Genomic DNA, 6,414 nt, shown 5'->3' with positions numbered 1-6,414 from the left:
GAGAGGCATGGTCAGTTATGATGTGATGGGAGAAATGCACACAGCTCGGGATCCCATTAGGATTAACGAGTTTTGCTTTTCACAGAACATTTGCATGTGTCGACAGTGCCTTGTAAACTCCTGCTTTTGTGGATGAAGGATGTTGTACAAGATGACTGGACATGAGATAATGTTGTCATGCTTTTAGTGGCTGTCTGTGTGTCCCACGGTAGGCCACTATTCTTAGAGGGTATTTTAACAAAAGAACAAACTGGAATAATGTGGAGGTGTTCGTGTAAGATGAGTAGGAGATGGATGATCTTTTAATGCAGTGCAGGATATAATGCACTGAGTTACTAGAAGAGAGACTGGATAATTAGGCAGAACTGAAGGGGCAGTTTCTGAGGAGAATATAGAAACGTTGCATGTGAAAATGCAATCATTACCTGTCCTTAATCTTGAGTTCCAGACAACCACAGAATCACAGAATGGTGGTTTGGGTTGGAAGGGACCTTAAACACCACACAATTCCAACCCTCTGCCATGGGTAGGGACGCCTCCCACTAGACCAGGTTGCTCAAAGCCTCATCCAACCTGGTCTTGAACACTTCCAAGGATGGGACAAATGTCTTTAGCTTTAGTGATGTCTTCAGTGTGTGTTTTTTTTTTTTTTTTTTTTTTTTTTCTGCAAACTGACTACATGCCAGGAAAAACAGTAGTTTAGGGTAAGGGGGAGAGTATGATTCATGTGTAGCCCGTATTTGCGTGTGTAGTTTTTTTGGCAAGAGCAGTGTTGGTAATAGAGACATCAGCTTCAAAAAAGCATCAGACGAAACTTCAGTTACTCAGGTATTGATGTAATCTTTGAGCCTGGAAAAAAAAAAAAAAAAGGAAAATAAATTCAACAACTTTATTTATTTTTGGAATTTGAGACAAGAGGCTCTTCCCACTTTTAAAATAAAAATAATAATTAAAACAACAACAACAACAAAAACACAAATGTCTGCTCATCAAAAACTAGAGGCTCTGGAGATTTTTATTTTTTTATTTTTTTTTAGTTCTTGCTAGGCCACAGCTTTGTCCCTATTGGAACCAAATAGTTCTACCTTTATGAGACTTAGTGTTGGCTATCAATTGTTTTGTTCCAATGTAGAATAAGAAAAAAATATATAATTGTTTTGTAAGCCAAGACTCCAAGAAATTACTTTTGGTTTAACAACAACGCTTTCTGCTTTGATTTTGGAAGCATTTTTTACTGCACAATAGCTTTAATTGGAGATCAAAAGTAGTTTTGAATTTGCAGAATGAAGGTAGATGCTTTTTTTTTTTTTCTTTTTTGTTATACTTGAGATAAATGTTCGTTTCCCTCCAAGGAAAACAATGTCACTGAAAAATCCAGCTTGTTGAAAATAAAACTATTTAACTGAAAAAAATGCAGCCAGTTTTATTGCTGACAAAATAATCTACTATAAATTTAATGGAAACCGTTCTGTAAAATACCTCCTGAATTTACAGAGCGAAGCTGGCAATGTGTTGACTCAAAAAGAACAGAAAAATGACTATGAAAAGATATTTTCCTTCTCCTAAACTTTAAAGACTACGAATGGCAAACTGTTCCTAGCACGCATGCAAACAATTCTTTCATCAGATCGTCATTTTTATTTAGTCCTTCTATGCAGGCTTATGACAAATATTCTTTTTTAGAAAGTTTATATGCTGCCTCTCGTTTTTTATAGGTGAAAGCTCAAGAAATGTACCGCTGTGATATTTTATTGTTTCTAGCAGGAAAGATGAGAAGCTTGTCTGCAAAAAAGAAAATGCAAGTAAAGAGCAGGACAGCTTGGGAGAGTTTTTCTCAGGGATCATCTGAGTATTGCTCTGTTTTACGTTTGGGATAACGTCTGATCAATTGCTGTTTGTCATTTGTGGTGTGTTAAATAACAGATGCTCTAAAAAAGAAAAAGCAGAAGGGTTTCTCAAGTTCCAGCTGAGCAGAGTGTTTTAAGGAGGTGCTTGGGACATACGCAAACGAACAGGCTTCAAACATGCATTGAAGTGCTCAGCTGAATACTGCCCCCGGAAAGGAGCACTCTATATAAAAATGACATTTAATTTTGAAGATGCATTTCTAATAGCAAGCAACCCTCATGACTGTAACTCAGAATCTGAATTGTTTTCTTTGCTTTCTCTTCCGTAAAACTGACAAACCCTGCCCTGTGCATCTGTTTTCTGTGCACTTTATTGGTGGCATCCTCCTGTCCATTTTATAGCTCTTCCATTACACACAAGGTGAGAAATCCTCTACTCGTGGTTATAAACACTAAATCTTGGCAGGGCTGTTTGGGGATAGATGGCAAACGTGAGACTTCCAGCATACAGCTTATTTCCTAAATTTCATACTGACTCCATTTCCAGTCGACTCTTGCTAAGGGTCTTAGCTTGCCCTTCAAGGGAAGGGGAGGTGCAGGACATTGGGCTTCTTTAGGAGAGTGATTTATTGGATTTATTCACTGTGAATGTTATGTGAAGGGGCCTAAGAAATGTTAAATTTTAGGTTGTATGGAGGTAAGACTCGTGACGCTTCGGGTAAGTGTCTATATAATTTCTATATCTGTAGCCAGATGGGAAAATCTGAAGACTTGCAGGTGCTGTTCTGCTCCACATGTATTGTCTTTCAAATTTAACCTTCTTCCTGTGCCCTTTGAATATGTGCATTTCTTTCTGTGCCCCCTCATTTGGTCTGAGGGGTTCTGAGATTCAGTTAGATGTAAGTGAATTTCAGCATACCAACCCCATGATTTTTTCCATGTAAATTTAGGATCTTTTACTCCACCTATATTCATGGGGATGCCACGTAGCTATTCCTTGATTTACCTAAGAGTATTCTCCCTTTGCATTCTGTATTCTTCCACTATATACTGTATTTTTCCACTCCTTGTTCTTACTTGCTTTTTCAGGAAGTTCACGGAGTTGTAGCTATAAATTTGCACTGCATTCTCTTGTGGATCATATGCCGTACAGATCTTTTTTGGAAAGATGACACATAACAAGCACAATAAAACATGTGAAAGGCTTGGGAAGATGAGTTTATAGCAACTTCTGTGCTTGCTTTTAGTAGGAGTTGATGCGTTCAGGCAGTTGAACTGGTACGTGGCTCAGGGAAGAGATGGGCTCAGGAGCAGCCCTGTGCTGGTACAGAACTGCCCCCTGTCCTTGCACACTTCTACACCCCTTTATCATCCCTCCCAGCCACAGGAAGTCCAGGGACTCAAATAAACTAATGCACTTCCTTAAAATAGGTAAGGCCACAGAAAAGTACTGCTTTGGGAGAGTAATCCTAGCCTTTCAGATGCACTACTGCACTCCAGGGATTTTGATGTCAATTTTGGATGCTGATGAAACTGTTTGTCTTGTCTTGCTGTTCCCAGCTAACCACGATATTGATGTTAAACCAATCCGTCAGAAAAAGATGGGCTGGGATAATGGAAGAGGGAGCTGCTGTCTAGCATGGCGTGTGAATCGTGGGTTGGTATTTTGCGTCAGGAGGGGGGAATACGAGTATGATACCAGGTTTAGTTCAAACCTAATTAAGTGAGACGAATCTCCGTGGATAAAAAGTCACTCTGGAATTGCTGCAGCTGTTTGTAAAAACCAGTGTTCCCTTTGTTTTGTTACTGCCCTTAACCGAAGGTGCCCTCTGTGCAGCTGAGCAGTTAGCAGATCAGGTGAGCAGTTGCCTTAGTTTGCTTCAGGGCAAAGTCTGTTTTGATCAACGCTGACAGGAAAAAAAAAACAACAAAACTACTGTGAATGGTAACATAAGTTTTTCTCCGTTATACTTGCAAGAATTTATCTTTGTGCTCTTAGATGAACAGGTTTTCCGCATGCATCTGGGAGTGTGGTGTTTATTCACTTGCTTGTAGTGTGATCTCGGGGTCCTTGCATTTCTTTTCTTCCAAACTGCCTTCTTAATGCCAGTCAGGTAAGTTGTTGCAGAGATGAGCTGCTGCTGTAATGAGAAAAGCCTTAGAAACAAAGGTCCTGCCGCAGAGGGAGGATCACATTTTATTTGTCCATCTGGTTGATCTCTAAGTCCCTGCAGATGATGAATGTTCCTTGTTAGTGGCTGTGCTTTGTAATGAGAATTAAAAGCATATTCAAACTTCACAAAACAGCCGTGTCTAAATACATCAGTGTTGTTTGGCAAGTACACTTGCAGATCCCTTTCTACCTTCTTGCTCTTTGTGGTATATTTAATGATTTGTCTGCAAAAGGTGTAGAGAACTCAGGTTTCAGTTTGAGATGCCAGAAGGCAGCACAGGTTCCTTAGAAAGCAGAGGCTGTAACTGAGGAGCACACCCTGGGAATTGTCCCATTAACTGCTGTGTCAGTTTTCTGCCTCATTAACAGGTGCTGAAAGGCAACACCATCTGAGGAGGAGACTACATAACGAGTAGGGTGCAGGTTTTTTGACTGATTCTGCTGTTGGGCTATAGCCTATGTTGCTTTAATTTTATCTACTTACTATAATTTGCTGTTGATTGCTGATGGTGGAGCTGTTTAGATGGTGGCAGTGGACCTCGAGGTACAGGACAATATGAAGCAATGAAGGCAGAAGATACGGTTAGTAAAACTGGGCAAGAAAACCAGAAAAAAAAAAAGTTAGTTATTAGTTTCAGTTCCTTAAATGATAACATATGATGAATACATGATAAATAATAATAAACAAATAACTCGAGACTCAGAATTTTATAGCATTGTGTAAAATACATGCCAGAGATGCCTGAATATGGGTAACCAAACAGTCAAGTCCTAAATGTAGTGGCTGTGATACTGGGGTGTGATATGGATGTGGGACAATTTTCAGACAAAGATGTAAACGTAATTTAGCCCAGAATTTATGAACAAGGGCAACTGACAGCAGGCATCCTTCGTTTTGGCTGGGTTAGTGCCTTACCTGTTGCTAGGATTTCCTTATGCTGTTTGCAGTATCCAGCAGTTTCAGCAGCTTTCCAAAAGAGGGGAGGAAAAAAAAACTATTTGTGGCAAATGTGTCTGTTTTGATGGGAGAATGAAAACGATCTGCACCTGAAAATTAGGAAGTTCTCACAAGTTATCATTTGCCTTAAAGAGTAAATGAAAGGTCTGATTGTTTCCAGTCATATTTTAATTACTGTCAGCAGTGGGTGGTGACCATAAAAAGATTTATTGTAGCTCTTCTCTGGGAAGTTGGCATGCTTATTTTAGAGGAAAACAAAAATATCAATTATGGATAATGAAAGCTTTTCTAATTAAATATTTTCTCATGCTTTGTAAAGAACATCTCTGTTTTTAAAGAACATTTCTTCTTGTTTTGTCACTGAGTTCCTTTCACTTTAGTTATGCTTCATGAATGCTAGAGTCAAACAACTTAAGTGTGAGGGAAAACCTTTAATATAAAAGTTCTACTTTATGTTGTGATAGTGATGACATAGCAAAATGTCAGATTCCAGAGCGTCCCTGTAACCTTAAAATGTCACAACGTGGAGATTGGACTCTGCTCCAAACAAAACTATTTTCAGTTGCTATAACTGATTTCTTGGAGGCTGCCAGCATTGAACATCGTGTACTTGGTTAAGGCTTGAGCACTTGTAACTGGAAATTAACGTGGGGGGCTTTGCACTGTGGTTTGTTTTTCATGGAGCCATGGAGGGATGCCTTTCATCAGGAACTTAAAGGTAGTTAAAACTGATGTATAAATCTCCATCCTTGGAAATCTGTGAAATTTGCTAAGTCCCTCAGCAACCTGTTGGGAGGTTGAATTTATCCTGCTCTGAGCAGATCAGACTGGAGACCTCCAGTGGTCTCTTCTAACCTAAGTGCTTCTGTGATTGTGTATCTAACTGGTTATCTTTTTAACGATTAAAATAGCACTGAAATCCCAAAGCTATAGTGATGTATGCGTGTGTCTAAATCACTTTGAAGTTAGCGAACAAATATGCGTTCAAAGGGTAGTAATTTTTCCTAGTATGTTTTGAAGTAGGTAAGTATGGTAGGTGTTCAACTGTGTATGAAAAAAACTCATAAAAACTCAAAAAGGTAGAAATTTTTGATGTTATAACAAGCATCAGAGGCGACATCTGCAATACAACTTTATAGCATACAAAACTAAGAGGTTCTAATTCTGTTAGTTAGGATAATTAAGTTGCAAATACTTCTCAACATCACTCACTGGTAAAAAGAATAAAACTGTTAGCTAATTTGCTAGCACTTAAAATAAAACCAATTTTTAATTAGTTGCATAAAAAGATGAGTTCCAAGGAAAGAGTGTGCTCATTTATAATTACAGACTCTTGATTACTGATAGCACTGCTCTTTCTCTGAATTCTGAAATCCTGATGTTGGTGAGGACAGAAAGCCGTCCATGTAACCTATATCAATTCTTCTGTGTTTTTC

Source organism: Aythya marila (genome assembly GCF_965140915.1).
Source record: "Aythya marila genome assembly, chromosome: 4".
In the NCBI taxonomy this organism is placed as follows: domain Eukaryota; kingdom Metazoa; phylum Chordata; class Aves; order Anseriformes; family Anatidae; genus Aythya; species Aythya marila.
The sequence above is the reverse complement of the archived record's forward strand: the minus strand, read 5'-3'. Positions refer to the sequence as shown.